We start from the raw sequence: 22,433 nt of genomic DNA, 5'->3' as shown, positions 1-22,433 counted from the left end.
CAGGTAGCAGCCCAGCCATTAGAAAGAACAGATGGTAGCCAGTGGTCAAAGTTCCTCTGCTAGACCTTTATAAGTCCCAGACTTTTAGTCTGCTTTTACTGTGAGTCGATCTTTCCTAGAGCTGGTTAAGGGGGACTCAGAGAGAGCCTGGGTGTTTATTTCACCAATGTAGATCTTCTCTACAGATGCAAATCTCCAGCACGAAAGGCAACTTTGCAAGACTCTCCCTGTCTGCAGCCTTTCGGAATAGCCATCTCCAAACAGGCCAAAGAGGTATATTGGTCCCCTTCACTGTATAACTGACCTGAGCGTCCTCATGAGCCCTATGTTATTGACTCATGGAGGGTCAGAAAGGGGGATAATGAGAGATTTTGGAAATGTGGCTTAATCTTGCCCATTATGTATAACTGAACACTTCCTGGCTATTCTGCCACTGTCTGGTAACTTACTGTCATCTGGGGAAAGTTTCTTCCCAGATCCACTTTCCCTCTGCCTTCCTTTTCTTGCACAGCTCTCTGGTGTAAAGGAGGTGGTTGTGTGCTGTCGTGTCTTTGCATGAGGGACCTTGGACCTTCCCCTGGCTTCTGGTCCCCATTTCGTTCTCTAGTCTCAGCGATCATCACTGAGATGTCATGTCCTAGTGTGTATCTGCATGTTTCCCTCTGCCCTATTTGCATTCACTCTTCAATATTCCTGCATTGATATAGCTCACGGTCTGTTCTCTGGGTATAATCAATGTAAGGTCTCCCTTCCTGCACACCACCCCATTACCACTGTTCTCTACAACTGGCTACAGATGTTACTGGAAAGGGGCCCCAATCCAGACCCCAAGAAAGGGTTCTTGGATTTCACACAAAAAAGAATTCAGGCAAGAACAGTGCAAAGCAAAAGCAAGTTTATTAAGAAAGAACAGCTTTATTAAGACAGAACAGCTACTCCATAGACAGAATAGGGCGTTCCCAAAAGTAAGGGGAGGAACGCATCCACCTTAGGTACAATACTAGCTTGTGTGTGTGTGTGTGTATATACACCTACACATGTATATACACACACACATGTATATGTCATGCGCATCCATGTGAAGAGACCACCAAACAGGTTTTGTGTGAGAAATAAAGCTTTTTAATCACCTGGGTGCAGGTGGGCTGAGTCCGAAAAGAGAGTCAGTGAAGGGAGATAAGGGTGGGGCCGTTTTATAGGATTTGGGTAGGTAAAGGAAAATTACAGTCAAAGGGGGGTTGTTCTCTGGTAGGCAGGAGTGGGGGTCACAAGGTGCTCAGTGGGGGAGCTTTTTGAGCCAGGATGAGCCAGGAAAAGGAATTTCACAAGATAATATCATCGCTTAAGGCAAGGACCGGCCATTTTCACTTCTTTTGTGGTGGAATGTCATGGGTTAAGGCGAGGCAGGGCATTTGCACTTCTTTTGTGATTCTTCAGTTACTTCAGGCCATCTGGGCGTATCCGTGCAAGTCACAGGGGATGCGATGGCTTGGCTTGGGCTCAGAGGCCTGACTATATATATATAGATCATGTGTTCTGCTCCATGGGTTCGTGATACAGGATTAATTTTCTTCATTACTATGTTTTGCAAGAATCGATATTATTATCTTTAAAGCAAAATCAGGAATGCTTCTGTTCTCAAGGTGTGGGGATATCAGGACACTCCTAAGTCTGAGTCTGTTTAGTAAATGTTATCAATCTGTTTTCTTAACAGTAAGCACCTAGAGGCTAGGAATACCTAACTTTGTGAGAACACAGCCCAACAAGTCCCAGCCTCATTTTTTCCTAGCCCTTACTCAAGATGGAGTCGCTGTGGTTCGAATGCCTTTGACAGCATCATCTAAAGGTCCCTCAATCCACACTGTGGAGAGCCCCCAGCAGACAACATAATTCTTACTTTTTACTTGGTTTTCATTTCTAACACTCAAGGGGCCACAGGAACCTTCTGGATCTCTTTCATCTCCTCCAGCAAGCGTGGCCAGCATCCATGGCCTCTTTCCTGAGGCTGCTCTACTGTAACACCTGCCATTCCAGGAGGCCGTTTCCTCCCCTGCTGCCGGGAAGGAAGGGGCACGTGTGTCCTTCTAACTTTCAACCCCCAAGCCCCAACAGAAGAATAGGCACTGTCCATTAGAAGCAGTCAACGGTACATTTTGTTGAATATTGCAAGCACACGAACTTTTTTAAAAATGTAAAAACCAAAATCATTTTCTTTCTTATCCTCACCCGGACAGATGAGCTCTCTGGGGAAACGCCCTCCTGCAGCCATCTTTTAAAGGCTTTTCTCTGCTGGAGAGAAACTTTCTTTGTATTTCACTAGAGTTATGTATTCAGTTTAGTTAAAATAAAATACAGAGAGTCTTGGTTAGAGGTCCAAAAAAATCTGTGTGTTGGTTGCACGTGATTTATGAAAACCATCTCATTATGCAGATTTACCAGGCACAGGACCATGTTGACAGAGGGGAAAACCCATGTGGGAAGATAAATGGTGACAACCTTTCTGATGAGAGGATCAAGCCTTCGAAGGAGCTTATCACTTCTTCCACCAGAGACATCTGCACATTCTCCCTATTGACACTGTAGGTGCTGTGATTCCCAAATGAGACCCGTTGATTGGATCAGCAGGAAATTAGTGCATGGGCTGAGAAGACGTGAAGTTGAAAGTCACAAAACCACAAAGGGCTTGGTCTTCTGAATGTTAAGTAATGTGTAGCTGCATTTTTAGCTGAGAAGTTATGCTTTTGATCTATGGACTTTAATTTCTCTCTTGGCCTCTAAGGAGAAGAGCAAAAGAAAGTATCCTGAAATGTAGTTTCATCCTTGGCATGTTACAAACGATCAGCCATTGCTTTCTGTGGGCTGAATGGGTCAGGGAGAGATCATCACAGAGCGGAGTTCCTGATCCACTTGGGACTTTCTCCTGGTGTATTTAGGTTAGCGACTTGAAAGCATATGTTGCTAAATGCTTTTGCCTTAACTGTTTAAATCCATGTGTATTATGTTGGAAATGTCAATCCATAGAGAAATTCTAATTCTTTGGTTCTACCACAAGCATCCAGACTGTGGACTGGTGCCATGATCAGGTGTTCATGCACAGCACCAGCACGCCCATCACTTCAGAGCCGTTTCCTTCAGATACACAAGCCCAGAAAGTCGTACCATGTTGCTTTCTTTCTTTTTTTAAAAATTATACTTTAAGTTCCAGGGTACATGTGCACAACATGCAGGTTTGTTACATAGGCCTACATGTGCCATGTTGGTTTGCTGCATCCATCAACTCGTCATTTACATTAAGTGTTTCTCCTAATGCTATCCCTCCCCCAGCCCCACACCTGCCGACAGGCCCTGGTATGTGATGTTCCCCTCCCTGTGTCTGTGTGATCTCATTGTTCAGTTCCCACCTATGAGTGAGAACATGCGGTGTTTGGTTTTCTGTCCTTGCAATAGTTTGCTGAGAATGATGGTTTCCAGCTTCATCCATGTTTTTTAAGTCGTCTTTCTAGATACTACCCCAAATGCCATCTTGACTTAATGCTTTGTTATTGAACTTTCATCTGACCCATTTCTTCTGCTTTCTAGTTTGTCCTTCATTGTTGACTCTCCTTCCAACAATTTACGGTATGCCTTCTAATATGCCCATTCAAGCATAACAGTGAGAGAAGTGTTCACTTCCAATTTCTGGGTTTACAGCCGTGTGTCAGTTTATCTCCAGGGTGCCAGTTAATGCCACCAGTTTTCAACTCACTAATGGCTAGGAAAATCTGAATGGCACCTGCTATTGGAGCTCTAACCTCCAAGGCTATGGGGCAGTTTCATAATTCAGATCACTATAGACTCCTTCACCACAGGGACCCAAAGCACCTTCTATCTTCCTTTTGCTGTTTATCTGAGATCTGCCAGATTCTCTTCCTACATTCTGTCAACCTGAAATAAATGAAAGAGGCAGAATCCAGGTTAAAAGTGTTTATTCATGTGCAAAGCTGAGAATGGTCATCTAGGTAACCCAGATTCCGAAGGAATGGGGTCAGTGCTCCCAAGCCAAAAAGTTAAGGTGTTGCTTATACAGGCAGAAACAAAGAAATTTAACAGGGTTATAATATCTTCCATACAAGACTCGTTTATGAGTTACAGCAATTTGATTAGTTACAGCTTGTTTTCTTCCCTTTTCCAATTTAGAATAGTATATTTAATGTTCCAGACTGTGTAATAGTCATGAGGTCTTTGTGTAAAAGAAGTAAAAGGTGGGCGGATCACGAGGTCAGAAGATCGAGACCATCCTGGCTAACACGGCAAAACCCCGTCTCTACTAAAAATACAAAATAATTAGCCGGGCGTGGTGGCGGCGCCTGTAGACCCAGCTACTCGGGAGGCTGAGGCAGGAGAATGGCGGGAACCCGGGAGGCGGAGCTTGCAGTGAGCTGAGATCCGGCCACTGCACTCCAGCCTGGGCCACAGAGCGAGACTCCGTCCCAAAAAAAAAGAAAAAAGAAAAAGAAGTAAAAGGGAATTTTTCTTTTTTTTTTTTTTTTTTTTTTTTTTTTTTTTTTTTTTTGAGACGGAGTCTCGCTCTGTCGCCCAGGCTGGAGTGCGGTGGCCGGATCTCAGCTCACTGCAAGCTCCGCCTCCCGGGTTCCCGCCATTCTCCTGCCTCAGCCTCCCGAGTAGCTGGGACTACAGGCGCCGCCACCTCGCCCAGCTAGTTTTTTTTTTGTTTTTTTTTTTTGTATTTTTTAGTAGAGACGGGGTTTTACTGGGTTAGCCAGGATGGTCTGGATTTCCTGACCTCGTGATCCACCGGTCTCGGCCTCCCAAAGTGCTGGGATTACAGGCTTGAGCCACCGGGCGCGGCCAAAGGGAAGTGAATGTAGAATGAAGATCAACAGTGAAGAGGCAAGGGGTCGTCTTTGGTGCCCTTTAATCCTTTACTACATTTTACAAAACAATGTAGCAAAGAAAAGGCTAGTCTAGAATCAGAGAAATAAAGGTTACAACTGCCTAGGTTACAGCTGTCTGTCATATGACTCAGGTCCCATAATCACATTTATTTTTTGTTTTTGGAGACAGAGTCTTGCTCTGTTGCCCAGGCTGGAGTGCAATGGTACAATCTCGGCTCACTGTAACCCCTCCTCTCAAGTTCAAGCACTTCTCCTGCCTCAGCCTACTGAGTAGGTGGGATTACAAGCATATGCGACCACACCCAGCTAATTTTTGTATTTTTAGTAGAGACGGGGTTTCACCATGTTGACCAGGCAGGTCTCTACCTCCTGGCCTCAAGTGATTGGCCCACCTCAGCCCCCCAAAGTGCTGGGTTTACAGATGTGAGCCACCGCACGTGGCCACATTCCATTAAGGCTGAAAAAAATTTACAGTTTCAACAGCTTTGATTTTGAATTATTTATTTTTATAATTCACAAACACAGAAGTCCCACTGAGTCACTCAGAGTTGATTTACACTCCTCAGGTGATCTAAATCCTTCCAGCAGCAGCAAGGTTACCCAGGAGCTTGTTAAACAGCAGAATCTCAGGCTCCCAGCCCAGGTTTACAGAATCAGAATCTGCATCTGAACAAGATTTTAACAATGTCATTTATATGCACATTGAAATGTGAGAAGTTCATGTCTAGGTAATGTTCTGGAATCTCCATTGTTTTTTTTTTTTTAAGAGGAGAGAAAATAGAGTTTTATCTCAGTTGCTGAATCTTTGCTATATATAGAAACTCTTTTACCAGCCCAGTCTCTTTTTAGACTTTTTTTAAGATTTTTGGCCTTACTTGGTCTTTTTTGAAGGACAGTTTCTGTTGTTATTGTTTTTGGTTTTGTTTGTTTGTCTTTTGTTGCCATATAAAGCCGGGACGGATCTTTGCAAACAGGTCACATCTTTGTATATTTGAGATGTAGAGGCAGCAAAGGCAGAATTTGCCTCACATTATTTCCACTTCAAGACTTTTAAATGTCCTCATTCTTTTAACAATTTGCTTACTTCCCCTCCCACCGAACAGCCTCCAGGGCCTTTGCCAGACACACTTTAAAACCACCTGCTGCCCCTGTGAGCATGTGCCCACACAGTTGGGTGTTGCAGGTACCAGCTGCAGAGCCTTAATCACAGGTGCTTTCCACCCTCACCCGGGCCCTCGGGACCTCTCAGCAAACCTTTTTCTAATTCCTTGCCAGCAGCCTCTCTCATTTCTTATAGTAGCACTTCTAACTTCTCACTACTTCCTTCAAATTTCAAGTGGCATCCTCAGCTGCCGCAAAAGATTGTCAGACCTCCTGGATCATAGGAAAAATAAGGAATAGACACATACTCATACCACACTTTTAAACTGATGTCACTTGCTAGTCAAATTCTATCTCAGTAAAAGGGCTTTGACTCTGTTTCTGCCTAAATCAAATTCCTTACACCGTTGACTCCTGAACAACGTGGAGTTTAGGGGCACCAACCCCCTTGCAGTCAAAAACCCATCTGTAACTTTCGACTTCCCCAAAAAGTTAACTACTGATGACCTATTGTTGACCAAAAGCTTCACTAGTAACATAAATAGTTGATGAACATATATTTCGTATGTTACATATATTATGCCCTATTATTATATATCCAAGAATAAGAGAGCATTCAACATTCTTGAGGTGGTAATGAAGGACCACTGTGTTCTTACAATAACGTGTTCTAATAATAAAGTAAGCTAGAGAAAAGAAAATAGTGTTAAGAAAATCGAAAGAAAGAAGGCTGGGTGCAGTGGCTCATGCCTGTAATCTCAGCACTTTGGGAGGCTGAGATGGGTGGATCACTTGAGGTCAGGAGTTTGAGACCAGCCTGGCCAAAACCCCGTCTCTACTAAAAATACAAAAAATAGCTGGGCATGGTGGCGTGTGCCTGTAATCCCAACTACTCAGGAGGCTGAGACAGGAGAATTGCTTGATCCCAGCAAATGTGGATTGCAGTGAGCCAAGATTATACCACTGCACTCCAGCCTGAACAACAGAGCAAGACTCCGTCTCAAAAACAAAACAAAACAAAAAAACATAAGAAAGAGAAAGTGCATTTCCTATGCATCAAGTAGGAGTGGATCATCATAAAGGTCTTCATTATTATTTTCGGGTTGAGTAGGCTGAGGAGGAGGACAAAGAGGAGGGGTTGGTCTTGCTGTCTTTTGTGGTAGAGGTGGAAGAAAATCCACATATAAGGGAACCCGTGTAGTTCAAACCTGTGTTGTTCAAGCATCAGCTATACTCTGATTCTAATTCTGTCCTGTCTCATGAAGCACTTTCCTTATTTATAATTCTCTTTCATCTGTAGTTTCAACGTTTTCTATCCAAGTGTTCAGAGAAGTCTCTTGAGCTTCCAGACTAAATCAGGATCTGTTGCTTTAATCTTTCATTGTTCCCTCTAGTTTTCCATTACAGAACTTTTCACTTTATGTAACTGTTTGTAGCATTATTTATATATTTCTTGTTTACCAGATCGTGTGTGCCCTGTTCTTATCTAGGGAGCTTGATATAGACTTTTTTTTAAATATGAAAAAGACTTGAGGGCAAAGTACAGTAAAGCTCCTGAGGAGACGGTAGAAAATAAGGTGAAGAGGGATTTGCCTTGGACAGGAAAACAGAAACCTTTTCCTCAAAGTCTGACAGAAAACAGGAGAAAGGAGCTATAAAGACAGATAAATGTATACATATTAATGGTGTTAATATTTGCTAACCTTCATTTTCTAATTGGAGTGAGAGACAAGGGAAGATTATAATTGAGGCCACTTAAAAATCAGATTGAGAATGATTGATCCAGTTTTACCACTGGGTTTTTTTTTTTCTAACCTTCTAACTTTTAAGACTCAGAATACTATGTTCTATGTCTACCAAAGACAGAGGGAAGGGATTTACCAAAATAAATGAAAATATATGGCTGTAATAAGGTCTGTGCAAGAATGTTCATAGCATTTTTTTATAATAGCCATAAACTGGAAAAAATTTGAAGGTCTATATACAAATTGTAGTAGATTCATACAGTGGAAGTGACTCAGCAACTTGGAACACGAATACAGGTAAGGACATGGACAACTATCAAAAGCAGTATGTTGAGCAAACGAAGCCAGACGCAGCTGGGAGTGGTGGCTCATGTCTGTCATCTCTGCACTTTGGGAGGCCGAGGTGGGTGGATCACAAGGTCAGGAGTTTGAGACCAGCCTGGCCAACACAGTGAAACCCCATCTCTACTAAAAATACAAAAAATTAGCTGGGCGTGGTGATGGACACTTGTAATCCCAGCTACTCGGGAGGCGGAGGCAGGAGAATCGCTTGAACCTGGAAGGCAGAGCTGTGGTGAGCTGAGATCACGCCAGTGCACTCCAGCCTGGATGACAATGCGAGACTCCATCTCAAAACAAATAGATAAATGAAAAGAAGCCAGTTGCTAGCAAGTGCATATTGTGAGATTTCATTAGATAAAGGCAAAACTAAAACATGGTGATAGAAATCAGAATCCTAGTTTCTTCTGTCAGGGCACGGGGTAATCTTGGTGCAAACAGATCAGGAGGGCATTTAAGTTATTGCCACAATGAAAATGTTCTATATCTTAATTGAGGTGGTGCATATATTTGTCAGAACTTTGCAAGTGTTAGACTAAAATTCTGTGCATATAATCTGTGCAAAACTGTATATATAAATTATCCCTCTGTCAAATAGGGCTATACATTTTAGTGAAATTAAACTTCTGTAGATTGCTTTTGTTTTGAGCAACTTCATAGAAATGATTGAGAAATTTGAACCATGGTGAAAGATTGGAACAGTCACCGTAAAGAGTGGGGGAGGAAGCTGAACATAAACTCAAGTTGCTGAGTGTTTCCTCTCTTTCCTTCTCTCAGTCTGTGTTGGGCACCTCATGGATGTGAGCCTGGAGGGGGCTGTTCTTAAGTCTGCCCTAGCACTTATCACATTGAAATTGTTGGAACTAAGAATGCAATGCCCTGAAGCAGCCTCAGAACAAACTTTTTCTCTGACCTTCTCCTGACCTGTTCCATTCTCCCCAGAGACTAGAATCCCTCTGCCCCAAGGCAGGTCATGGAAATCAGAACCCCTTCTCCTCAAAGCCAGCCATAAAACTGGTCATAAAGGAATTATCTGACCTACCTTGTTGGACTGTAGGTCGTAAGACCCCCAGTCCAGAGAGAGCCCGGCCCCATACCCAGAAAAAGGAATGATGCTCAGAGAGGCCAAGAAGAATCTAGAGGGACAGGCATTGTCGGGCTTCCCCACTCAGTCCAGTAGCATTAGATCATACCCTTTTTGTCCAGTCATATTCCAGACTTTGTTGAATTGAAGCATAAAAATGGACAATTTTCCCTATATCTTTGGGTCTTCATCCTGAAGGCTTCCATATACACGTTAAGTTTGTACGCTTTTTCTCCAATTAATCTACCTCTTGTCAATGAGTTTCAATGAACCTTCAGAGGGCAAAGGAGAAGCTTTTCCTTCATGCCTCTATGCTCGATTTATCTGTTTTATTGCTTCAGATACTGTTCAAATAGGTTTCTTAGGGGTGACCCCTCCATCCTGTTTACCATGTCTCTCCACAGTGCCAGTACCCCCATTATTACTCAATGTATACTCATTACTGTGGAATGAACAAAAGGAGAGAACAAATTGGTGGAAAAGGAATGACTAAGCAGCAGTAAGACAGGCTGGGGATGGCAACTGCAAGTTTATAATGGAGATCTAAGCATTATGTAAATTCTTCAGGATTTCATGCCCTAGTCTTAGATTAAAGGCAGGAGTCGGAATGGTTTAACTTTCTCCTCTATATACAGCTTGCCTTAGTAGGTGGTGAAATCCTTCTGGGTAGAAATGATGCTTCTGTTATATTATTTCCTCGCAGTGCCCAGCAGAGTCCTAAATGGTTTAATAATCAGGGGAGTGGCTGGGCACGGTGGCTCACGCCTGTAATCCTAGCACTTTGGAAAGCCGAGACCAGCCTGACCAACATGATGAAACCCTGTCTCTACTAAAAATACAAAATTAGCTGGGCGTAGTGGCACATGCCTGTAATTCCAGCCACTTGGGAGACTGAGGCAGGGAACCTGAACCCAGGAGGCGGAGGTTGCAGTGAGCTGAGATTGTACCACTGCACTCCAGCCTGGTGACAGAGCGAGACTCTGTCTCAAAAAATAAATAAATAAATAAATAGTCAGGTGAGTGGATCCCAGTAGTGCTTTGCTGGAGGCAGATACAGGAGTGGGAGAGCCCCTTCCTGAGGGTTTGGAAATGGGTCATGATGCTTTTTGCAGTAATTAGGTTTTGATGCAAACTCAAAATCCTTAGTTAAGGTAAAACACTTTATGGAATTCCATTATCCTTCCATCCAAGTCCTCTTCTAATAGTAAGGTTGGCACTTAGGGAAGTGCTCACATCACCAGAATATCATGATATCTATTGTATTGGCACAGCACTTTTTTTTGTTGTCATTATAAGCAATGACAAAATAAGTGTCTTTGTGTGTGTGTGTGTGAGTATATATCTTTGTGCACATGTATTTATGAGTATACCAATAGGATAATTTTTTAAAATAGTGCATGGGCTCAGTTATAATGTAAGTGATAACCATAAATTTATAAATATTATAAAATTATCCTGCAAATAAACTAACAAGTGTATGAAAGCTCTTGTTCCCTATCTCTTCTTCAAAGTGGTATGTTACAACATTTTTGTTTTCATGTTATCAATGTATTGAGTGAAAACTTGTATTCATATGTTTTAATTAGAATTTATTGAAGTATGAATGAGATTATTCATCATTTAATATGAATCATTTGTATTTAACTTTAACATGAACATCCTGTTTACATTTCTGCCTGCTTTGCTGGTCTCTTTGTCAGTTTCTCAAAGTTTTTCCTTTATGTTCATCCATTCATTCACCAACTATTTATTGAATACTTTTCATATGCCAAGCACTACTTTAGGCACTGAAGATACAGCCATAAGCAAGGCAAATGAAATCACTGCTTTCATGAACTGTGTCTAAGTGGGCAATTAAAACAAATATACATAAAATCTAATGTCAATAATTATAAAATGTAACAGCAAAATGATGAGTACTGGGGAGACAAGATGAAAGAATACGCTTTCCATTTGCAGTTGATTGCAAAAATGTCTTCACAGTGTGGTACCTTTTTTTTTTTTTTTTGAGATGGAGTTTCATTCTTGTTGCCCAGGGTAGAGTGCAATGGCTCGATTTCGGCTCAGTACAACCTCCGCCTCCTGGGTTCAAGCGATTCCCGTGCCTCAGCCTCCCAAGTAGCTGGGATTATAGGCATGCGCCACCAAGCTTGGCTAATTTTTTTTGCATTTTTAGTAGAGACGGGGTTTCACCATCTTGGTCAGGCTGGTCTCGAACTCCTGACCTCAGGTGATCCACCCGCCAGGCCTCCCAAAGTGCTGGGATTACAGGCATGAGCCACCCCGCCCGGCCTATTTTTTTAAGACTATGCTTTTCAGAGTAGTTTTAGGTTCAGAGGAAAATGAAAGAAAGGTAGAGATTTCCCGTATACCTCTTCCTCCCACATACCTCCGTCTCTTCCATTAGCAACACCTCCCAACCAGAGTAGTACATTTGTTACAGTTCAGTGAGCCTGCACCGACACATCATTATCACACAGGGTCCATAGTATACATCAGGGCTTATTGTTGGTGTTGTGCATTCTATGGGTTATAATGACAAGAATCCACTCCTGGAATATCACATAGAGGTGTTTCAGTGTCCTAACAATCCTCTGTGCTCTACCTGTTCATCTCTTCCACCCCTGGCAACCGGTGATCTTTTCACTGTCTCCATAGTTTTGCCTTTTCCAGAAAGTTGCATTGTTGGAGTTGTACAGTGTGCGGCCTTTTCAGGTTGAGTTCTTTCACTTAGTAATATGCACTTAAAGTTCTGCCGTGACTCCTCATGGCTTGGTAGTTCATTTCTTGTTAGCATGGAATGATGTTTTGTTGTCTGGGTGCACCAGTCATTTATTTATTTTTATTTTGTTTATAGTGCCTTTTCTTTTTTTCTGTATAGAAATTTTTTAATTTACGTGAATTCATATTTATCAGCCATCTGTTTTATGGCTGCTAGGTGTTGTATCTTAATTAGAAAGCCTTAGTATTTTACTATTTATCCTTACTGTTTTACTTTTAAAATTGTTTCCTTTTTTATACTGTACAGTTCATTTAAACCTCAATCTTTTGTTTTTGCTTTGGGGCACCTTTTGGAATTCTCTCAATTGACTTCTTACTCTTTTTTCAAATAAAAGATTTTCCCAACTTGATGGAAGAGATGCTAACATTTTTTTGTTGCTGTATGGCTATATTGTGTTAGATTCTGTACTATTCACTTTCACGTTCATAATTTCATTTTGAAAAAGTGAAAATTAGCCTGTGAAAACACAAACACACATGCACACATACACACATATCCAGATAATTATTCCCATAATATTGTAATATCTGAACCAATGCAGTCCAAGAGTTTCTTAATGATTTAAGAGTTCTGTATCTGCAGTGTCCAATAAGGTGGTCACTAGCCATATGTGGGTAATGAGCACTTGAAGTGTAGCTAGTGAAAATGAGGAACTAGCCAGACGCAGTGGCTCTTGCCTGTAAACCCAACACTTTGGAAGGTTGAGGCAGGTGGATCACCTGAGGTCAGGAGTTCAAGACCAGCCTGGCCAACATAGTGAAACCACGTTTCTACTAAAAAAAAAAAAAAAAAAACAAAAATTAGCTGGGTGTGGTGGCACACACCTGTAATCCCAGCTAATCGGGAGGCTGAAGCATGAGAATCACTTAAACCCAAGAGGCAGAGGTTTGCAGTGGGCTGAGATCACGCCACTAAACTCCAGCCTGGGTGACAGAGGGAGACTCTGTATAAAAATTTAAAAAGAAAAGAAATAAATGAGGAACTAATTAGCTACATGTGGCTAGTGCCTAATATGTGGAACAATACAGTTCTGGACCGTTCAGTGCTGAAAAAAAGAAAGTCTTTCCATCTCACAACCTAATTCACATTGAAGACATGAGTAAGGAAACTTAACATATTTCCTTCTTTGTTTGTTTTCAGATGTTTTGAGCTTTATACCTATTAAGGGATAATTAATACACACTAACTTGGATAGCTGTGAAGTATAAAATTTTGATGCATTTTGACACATGAGTATATCCCTAAAACCATAACCAAAATCAAAATAGTAGAAATTTTTATTCTCCCCAAAAGTGTCCTTGTGCCTTTTTGAAACCCATTTTTCTTCATTTTCCCTCACCCCACCCCATCCCTAGTCACCACTGGTCTGCTTCTTGTCAGGAACGAGACCTCCTTTCCCCCATCCACAGTTCAGTAACAATCACGTGAGGACACTGGATATCCCACAGCAACCTGGTAGTAATAACACCCCACTTCTCCACCCTGGAGTGGTGCCAGAAGAAGCCTCAGGGAGCATCCAGACTTCTGCCATCAAACAGTGGTGACCAGGCCACCCCCACTGCAGTGTCAAATTTCTACCCTCACTGGGTGGTCATGGAACAGCATTTCCCTCTTCTGGAGGAGTGGGTTCATCAAAAGCCAACTACAACAGAGGTTTAAATTAAATCCAGAATCACATAACAAAATACAAAGATGTCCAGCTTTCAATTTTAAAAAATATTCATCAGTCCAGGCTCAGTGGCTCACGCCTGTAGTCCCAGCACTTTGGGAGGTCGAGGTGGGTGGATTGTTTGAGGCCAAGAGTTTGAGAACAGCCTGGCCGACGTGGCGAAACCCCGTGTCTACTGAAAAAAAAAAAAAAAATTAGCCGAGCGTGGTGGCACAGGCTTGTAGTCCCAGCTACTTGGCAGGCTGAGACACGAGAATCATTTGAGCCTGGGAGGTAGAGGTTGCAGTGAGACAAGATCACACCACTGCACTCCAGCCTGGGTGACAGAGAGAGACGCTGTATTAACAACAACAAATACTCATCATGCCAAGAACCAGGAAGACCTCAAACTAAATGGAAAAAGTATATATATCGATAGTTGTCAAGATTGAGATGGCAGAGATAATAGATTAGTTTACAAAGATTTTTAAGTATCCATGACAAACGTGTCCAGCTTGTGGCCCAGGAGTGGTGTCAGAAGAAGCCTAAGGGAGCATCAAGACTTCTGCCATCAAACAGTGGTGACCAGGCCCAAAAGCAATTCGTAACTTTTTGTGTGATTCTTAAAAATCTCATCAGCTATCATTAGTGTTAGTATATTTTGTGTGTAATTCGTCTTCCAGGGTGGCCAGGGAAACCAAAAAAGATTGGACACCCCTGATCTATGATAAAAATTATTTTATAATAATAGTAATGTGCTTTAAGTATATGAAAAACTAGAAGGCCTCAGGAAATAAATTGAAATTCTCAGCAAAGAAATAGAAGATATAAAAAAAATTGAAACTTTAGGACTGAAAAGGACAATAACAAAAAGAAAATCTCAGTGGATGGGCTCAATGACAAAATCGATAAGATGGAAGAAACCACTAAATTAGTGAAACAGAAGCTAGAACAACAGAAATTACCTCATCTGAACAGCAGAGAGACAACAGACTGGTGAAAAGGAACACGGCCTCTGGGATGGAGATCTTTTGTGGGTTTACAACAAAAGATCTAACATTGGTGTCAGTGGAGTTATGAAAGGATAGGAAAAAAATAATGGGGACTAAAAAAGTGCTTGAAGAACCTTTCCTAGCTTCCGCCAAGGTGCTCGGTCCATCCACATCCAACAGCGCCAGTCCCACACTCGCCCGCGCCATGGCCCCCGTCTCCCAGCTCGCCTGCATCTACCTGGCCCTCATTCCTCACGACGATGAGGTGACTGTCACAGAGAAGATCAATGCCCTCATTAAAGCAGCCAGCGTAAATGTCGAACCTTTTTGGCCTGGCTTGTTTGCAAAGGCCTGGCCAATATCAACATTGGGAGCCTCCTCTGCAATGTAGGGGTTGGTGGTCCTGCTGCAGCAGCTGACTCTGCATCAGCAGCGGCTTCTGCCCGCTCCGCTGCTGCTGCTCCAGCTGAGGAGAAGAAAGTGGAAGCCAAGAAAGAAGAATCCGGGAAGTCTGATGATGACATGGGCTTTGGTCTTTTTGACCAAACCTCTTTTATAATGTGTTCAATAGAAAGCTGAACTTAAAAAAAAAAGTACTTGAAGAAACAATGGATTAAAAACATTACAAGCATAGCAAAGACATAAACCTTCAGTTGAAGAAGCTGAGAGAAGCCCAAACAGGATAAATAAACCCAACGAGATGCATACCAAGCCACTTAATAAACATCTGAAAACTGAAGACAACCACAAAACAAACATCTTGAAAGCAGTCAGGGAAAAATGACACCTTAACTAGAAGAGAAAAATGATTCAACCACAGCAGACTTCTCATGAGAAACCGTGGATGCCAGAAGAAAGTGCCACACAATTTTCCCTTTCCTGCTGAAAGAAAGAATTGTCAATCCACAATCCTCTGCCCAGCAAACATTTTCCTGAGGCATAATGGGGAAATCGAAACATTCTCAGATGAAGGAAAACTAAGAGAATTTGTCACCAGCTGACGAACTCAATGACTAAAAGGAATTTTCTAAATAAAAGGGAAACAATAAGAAAAGGAACCTTGGAATATCAGAATGGAACAAAACATGGTAAGCAAACATGTAAGAAATACAATAGACTTATCTTCTCTTGATTTTCTGAATTTTTTTCCCCCCCTAAGACAAAGTCTTGCTCTGTTGCCCAGGCTGGAGTGCAGTGGTGCGATCTCCACTCACTGCAACCTCTGTCTCCTGGATTCAAGTGATTCTCCTGCCTCAGCCTCCCGAGTAGCTGGGATTACAGGCATGTGCCCCCTTCTTGACTAATTTTTGTATTTTTAGTAGAGATGGGGTTTCCCCATGTTGGTCAGGCTGGTCTCGAACTCCTGACCTCAAATGATCTGCCCACCTGGGCCTCCCAAAGTGCTGAGATTACAGGTGTGAGCCACTGCACCCAGCCTTCTGAATTTGTTTCTGATTGTTTTGATTGTTGAAGAAAAAGTGTAGCAATGTCTGATGTGACTCTAAATGTACATAGAGGAATTAACTAAAAAATATTAAAAACTGGAGAAAGTAAAGGAACAGGAAGAGACATAGGATTCCAGACTTCACTTTACTCAGATTGGTAAGGCGATTACACCAGGAGGCTGTAATAAGTTGTGTGAATATAATTTTATTATCAACTAAAAACAGCTACAAAATAATGCATTCAAAAATATTTAGAGCTAGGTGTGGTGGCCCATACCTGTAATCATACTTAACACTTGGGGAGGCTGAAATAGGAAAATCACTTGAGCCCAGGAGTTTGAGACCAGCCTGGGCAACATAAGAAGACCCTATCTCTACAAATAATAATAATAATAATTAAAAAGAAAACATTAGTTGGGCATAGTAGCATGTATCTGTGTTCCCTCCTCAGGAGGCTGAACTGGGAGGATCACTTAAGCCCAGGAGGCTGAGGCTGCAGTGAACCATTTTCATGCCAATGCATTCCAGCCTGGGTGACAAAGCAAGACTGTAAACAAACAAACAAACAAACAAAACATAGAAAATTGAAATGGATTTTTAAAAAATATTAATGCAATCCACTGGAATGCAGAAACAAGAAAAAAAACCACCAAAAATAAAGTGGCATACTTAAGCCCTATTACATTAAATATACCATCACATGTAGGTAATTACATTAAATATAAGTAATAAGTATTTAAACATACTATTTAAAAGACAGAAGCCAGCAGAGTGGATAAAAATCATGGCTCAACGACATGCTATCCCCAAGAAACTTGCATCAAATATAACAAGTAAAAGAATAGAAAAAAGATGTGTTGTTCAAAATTGATTAAAGGAAATCTAGAATAGGTATATCAATTTTATATGAAGCAGACTTCACCACAAGGAAAAGTAGAAGCAATAAAAAGGGTCATTACATAATAATGAGGAGCTCATTTTTCCAAGAAGACGTAGCAAACTTAAATGTGTATGTATCTAACAAGAGAGATTCAAAATGCCTGAGGCAAATGGATAGAACCGAAAGAAGAACTAGACTATTCCATTATTAGAGTTGAGACTTTAACACCCCTCTATCAGTAATTGATATATCGATAGATCAAACAGACAGAAAAATCAGTAAGGATGTAGATGACCTGAACAACACCATCAATCAACTTGACCTGATTACAGGATATTCCAACTAACAGCAAAAAGCATGGTCTCTTTTGCCTTTCATGGTCTCAAGTTAATGTGAAACATTCACTAAGACTGTATTTTGGGCCATTAAGCACATCATAATAAGTTTTAAAAAATAGAAATTATAGCAAGTATGTTCTCTGATCATAATGGAATCAGATTAGAAATCAGTAACAAAAAGCTAAAAGGAAAATCTCCAAACATTTGGAAATTAAACAACACACTTTAAAATCGTTGAAGAATCCTCTGGAAAATTAAAAAAAAAAAAAAAACAGAATAAAATAAAATATAACTTGTCAATTTGTGGAACACTGCTAAAGTGGGGTTGAGAGAAATATTTATAACACAAATGTATACATTAGCAAAGATGAAAATTTCCGAATCAATCATCTAAACTCCAGACTCTAGAACATAGAAGAGCAAAATAAACCCAAAGCAAGCAAGAGTAAGGAAATAATAAAGATACGAGCATAAATCAATAGAATTGAAAACATTTGAATAATTTTAAAAACCAATGAAACAAAGAGCTGTTTCTTTATAAAAATTGATAAATTGACAATTCTGTAACAAGACAGACAAAAAAAAAAAAAAGGAAAAGACACAAATTGCCATTTTCGGGAATGAAGCAGGGGAAATGTCTGTAAAACCTGCAGACATCTAAAGGATACAAGAATACCATAAACTTACACACATAATTTGACATCTTACACCAAACTGATCAGTGTCTCAAAAACCACAAACTATTACAATTCGCCCTGTGTGAAATGGATAATTTGAATAGCCCAATGACTATTAAGAAAATTAAATTCATAATTTAGAAATCTCTAAAAAGGAATCTCCGGGTTCATGGTTTCACTGGAAAAGTCTACCACACTTTTAAAAAATTCAATTATACAGTCGTTTCCAGAAAACAGAAGAGGAGAGAATATCTCTCAATTCATTTTCTGAAGCTGTTATTACCCTGATGTCAAAACTAGGAAAATAAAGTAGGGAAAAGAACACAGCAAACCAATATCCCTCATTAAGATGTAAAACTCCTTAGCAAAATATCACAAATAGAATTTAGCAACGTATAAAAATAATTATACAGCATAACCAAGTGGGTTTATTTCAGAGATGCAGGCTGGTTAAATATTCAAAAATTAACTCTGAAAAAAAAAGAAAAAAAAAATTAACTCTGTAATCCAGCAAATTAACAGGATAAAATAGAAAAATCACATGATCATATTAGCCAATACAGAGAAGCTAGTAGACAAAATTCAAAACTTATTCATAATAAAAACTTTCAAAAAACAGGAATGGATGAGAAATTCCTCAACTTGATAAAGAACATCTACAAAAAACTTCAGACCAGGTGCCACGTGGTTCATGCCTTTAATCTCAGCACTTTGGGAGGCTGAGGTGCGAGGATCACTTAGAGACCAGGAGTTTGAGGTCATCGGCTGGACAACATAGTCAGACACTATTTCTACAAAAGTTAAAAAAATTAACCAAGCATGCTGGCGCACACCTTTAGTCCCAGCTACTTGGGAGGCTAAGGTGGGAGGACTGCTCAGGCCCAGGAGACTGAAGTCACAGTGAGCCATGATGGCACTGCTGTACTCTAAACAGGACAGTAGAGGGAGACACAGTCTCAAATAATAATAATAATAAGTTTACTTTATATGTAGTTGTAAAAGACTGAATGTTTTCCTCTAAAATTGAGAACAAGGCGAAGATTTATTTAACATAATGTTGAAATTTCTAGTCAGGGCAATAAAGCAAGGAAAGGAAATAGATGCACAGATCAGAAAGGAAGAAATTAAAAGCTTCCCCTCTTTGTAGATGATATTATATTTACCTGTTAAATCTCGAAATATCTGCAAAAAAACCTTCTAGAACTAAGAATCGAGTCCAGAAAGAGTACAGGATATGCAATAAATATACAAAAGTAAATTACATTTTTATATACTAACAATGAACATGTGGATGCTGAAATCAAAAGCACAATACCATTTAAAATTGCTAAAAAATTAAATAGATGTTAATCAAATAAAGTTTGTTTGGGACTTGTATGCTGAAAACTGCAAAATGCTGGTGAAGAAATAAAAGAAGATGTAAATAAATGGAGAGACATACTTTAAATCCATGAAGAATAACCTTGTATAAAAGCCAATTCTCCCCAAATTGATACACAAGTTTAATGAAATTCCTTTCAAAACCCCAGCAAGACTTTTTTTTATAGATATAGACAAGATAATTCTAAGATTTATAAGGAAAGCAAATGAAATGGAACAGGTAAAACAATTTTGAAAGAAAAATAATGTGGGAGGAATTTATTATATGTTTATATTTTATATTCAAGACGTTTTATAACTGCGGTAAACAGAACTGAATGGTATTGGTAGAAGGATAGACATGTAGATCAATAAAGCAGAATAGAGAATCCAGAAATAGATCCATACAAATAGACACAATGGATTTTTGACAAAGATGGAAAAGCAATTCAACTGAGGAAAGATAGCTTTGTCAAGAAATGGTGCTAGAGCTATTGGACATTCATGGGCGAAAAGGAAGTTCGACCTAAGTCTCACAACTTACACAAACACTAATACAAAATGGAAAATTAAAACAAAAAAAAATTTAGGAAAATAGTAGGAGAAATTATTGGATATCTTGGTCTAGGCAAAGAGTTCTTAGATTTAATACTATAATCTATAAAAAGTTGATAAATTGGACCTCATCAAAATTAAAAACTTTTTTTTTCTGAAAAAGACCTTGTTAAGAGGGTGAAACAACAAGCTACAGAGTGAAAGAAAATCTCTGTAAACCACATATCCAAGAGAGGACTAGTATGTGGAATATAAAAAGAATTCTGAAAAAACAACAGCAAAAAAAATTAATTAGAAAATGGTCAAAAGACATGAAGAGATGTTCCACAGAAAAGGATGTACCTACACCAAAAAAGCATTTGAAAACACGTTCAATACCATCAGCCACCAGGCAGACACAAATGAAAATCAACACATACTATCAGAATGGTTAAACTAAAAAATAGTAACACTAATGTTAGCAAGGATGGGAAGAAACTGAATCACTCCTACATCGCTGGTAGGAATGTAAAATGGCTCAGGCCCTCTGGAAAATAGTTTGCCTGCCTTCCTTCCTTCCTTCCTTCCTTCCTTCCTTCCTTCCTTCCTTCCTTCCTTCTCTTTTCTTCTTTCTCTCTCTCTTCTTTCCCTCCCTCCCTCCCTCCCTCCCTCCCTCCCTCCCTCCCTTCCTTCCTTCCTTCCTTCGTTCCTTCCTTCCTTCCTTCCTTCCTTCCTTCCTTCCTTCCCTCTCTCTTTCTTTCCTTCTTTCTCTCTCTCTCCCCCTCTTTCTGTCTTTTTTTAAATTTCATTTTATTTTTTGAGATGGAGCTTCACTCTTTCACCCAGGCTGGAATGCAGTCGTGCAGTCTCGACTCACTGCAACCTCTGCCTCCCAGGTTCAAGCGATTCTCCTGCCTCAGCCTCCTGAGTAGCTGGGCCTACAGGTGCATGCCACCATGCCCGGCTAATTTTTTTTTTTTTTTTTTTTTTTTTTTTGTTTTTTATTTTTAGTAGAGACAAGGTTTCAGCATCCTGGCCAGGCTGGTCTTGAACTCGTGACCTCATGATCATTCACTACCTTGTGGTATTGAAATTACATCTTCAATAATAGAAAACATTTTAAATAGAACCCCAAAAATGGGATCATTAATTGGTATTTTCAATATTTTTTCACAGCAGGAAACATTCAGGGTTAGGTTAAAAAAGATTCACTCTTGAATCTGGGCCTAGGTCTATACGTAGCACCATATAGAGCATGTTCAGTGCCAAAATAATTAGGACTGGCACAAAAGCACTTGGCCTTAGCTGTAGTTTTGTTTTTGTTTTTGTTTTTGTTTGTTTTTTGAGATGGAGTCTTGCTCTGTCGCCCAGGCTGGAGTGCAGTGGCGCAATCTCAGCTCACTGCAACCTCTGTTTCCCAGGTTCAAGCGATTCTCCTGCCTCAGCTTCCCCAGTAGCTGGGACTACAGGTGCCCACCACCATGCCTGGCTAATTTTTTTTTGTATTTTTAGTAGAGACGAGGTTTCAGCATCTTGGCCACACTGGTCTTGAACTCCTGACCTCATGATCCACCCATCTCGGCCTCCCAAAGTGCTGGGATTACAGGCATGAGCCAATGCGCCCGGCCTGAGCTGTAGTTTTGACTATGCATAAGTGCATTCATTTTGTCAATCTTTAATGAATCAGGAAATTTCCTGAATTGGAATCCTCTTTGATCTACTTGGACCTTCTGCCTCATCTACCTCCTGACCAATGCTGGTACTCTCTGCTAATACAGAACAAGCAGTATTATCTCTACCTGTCAACGTACAGCAACTGTATCTGGACTAGACTGATGAGGTCTAGACCTATCCAGTCAAGAGCAAGTTTTTTATTTATCCATCAATAAACATTTTCTTTATCTCATATGTCCTTCATAGGGGCAGTTAGACAGTTAGACATGGCCTGTGTGTGGCTGAAAAAAAATATGTGTTGAAGGCAAGAATGATCCTAGGCTTTTCTTTATGCCTACCAGCTAGCATATGGAATTGATTAATCGATTAATAAATACTTCTCTTTTAATGTGTTCCAATATATTAGCTGACCCAAAATTCATAGTTATATCTGAACATTTCACACACTTATTTATTACTTATTTTATTTTCTTTGAGTCTAAAGAACCATAGCACTAAAACATAAAAATATAAAATGGTCTTTATAAAGGGATCCAATATCCCCATCCTAAGGAAACACTGCGGACTTAGTTTCTCTTGATTTTTCTACAACGTTCTTTATCAAAATAAAGGCTGCACATCAAGGAACTCTATTTTCCTTCCTTCTCTTAACTCCGCATTTCCCACACTTGCTGTCACCATCCCACACAAGAGGCAGACGTGATGTTTCTCTGAATGCGATTTGGGAAAAGCGTCTCTGGTTGATAAGGAATCCTCCCGAGCTCCATTAGAGGGGAGGAAATAATCCTGAGGGTGGTCTCCATTGCCTTTTATCCCCTTATTATTGTCATCTTTGCTGCCTTGCTGTTTTTGCTGCCTATATTTAAAGCTTCTTAGGCTTTGAAGAGAGACAAAATGCCTGCTTTGCGTCTGAAGAGATATTTTTAATGATTTCTGGAAC

The 22,433-nt window shown here is 40.3% G+C and overlaps 1 protein-coding gene and 1 pseudogene across 7 annotated transcripts in view; both read left to right on the top strand.

The window, feature by feature from the left end:
* The window catches only part of RGS7 (regulator of G protein signaling 7), a 571,447-nt gene that overhangs the window by 339,899 nt on the left and 209,115 nt on the right, over positions 1-22,433 (top strand). The window lies entirely within an intron of this gene.
* LOC103230842 (large ribosomal subunit protein P1 pseudogene) lies at positions 13,055-15,502 on the top strand (annotated as a pseudogene).

Source organism: Chlorocebus sabaeus, chromosome 25, assembly GCF_047675955.1.
Source record: "Chlorocebus sabaeus isolate Y175 chromosome 25, mChlSab1.0.hap1, whole genome shotgun sequence".
Taxonomy (NCBI): Eukaryota; Metazoa; Chordata; class Mammalia; order Primates; family Cercopithecidae; genus Chlorocebus; species Chlorocebus sabaeus.
The sequence above is the reverse complement of the archived record's forward strand: the minus strand, read 5'-3'. Positions and strand labels throughout refer to the sequence as shown.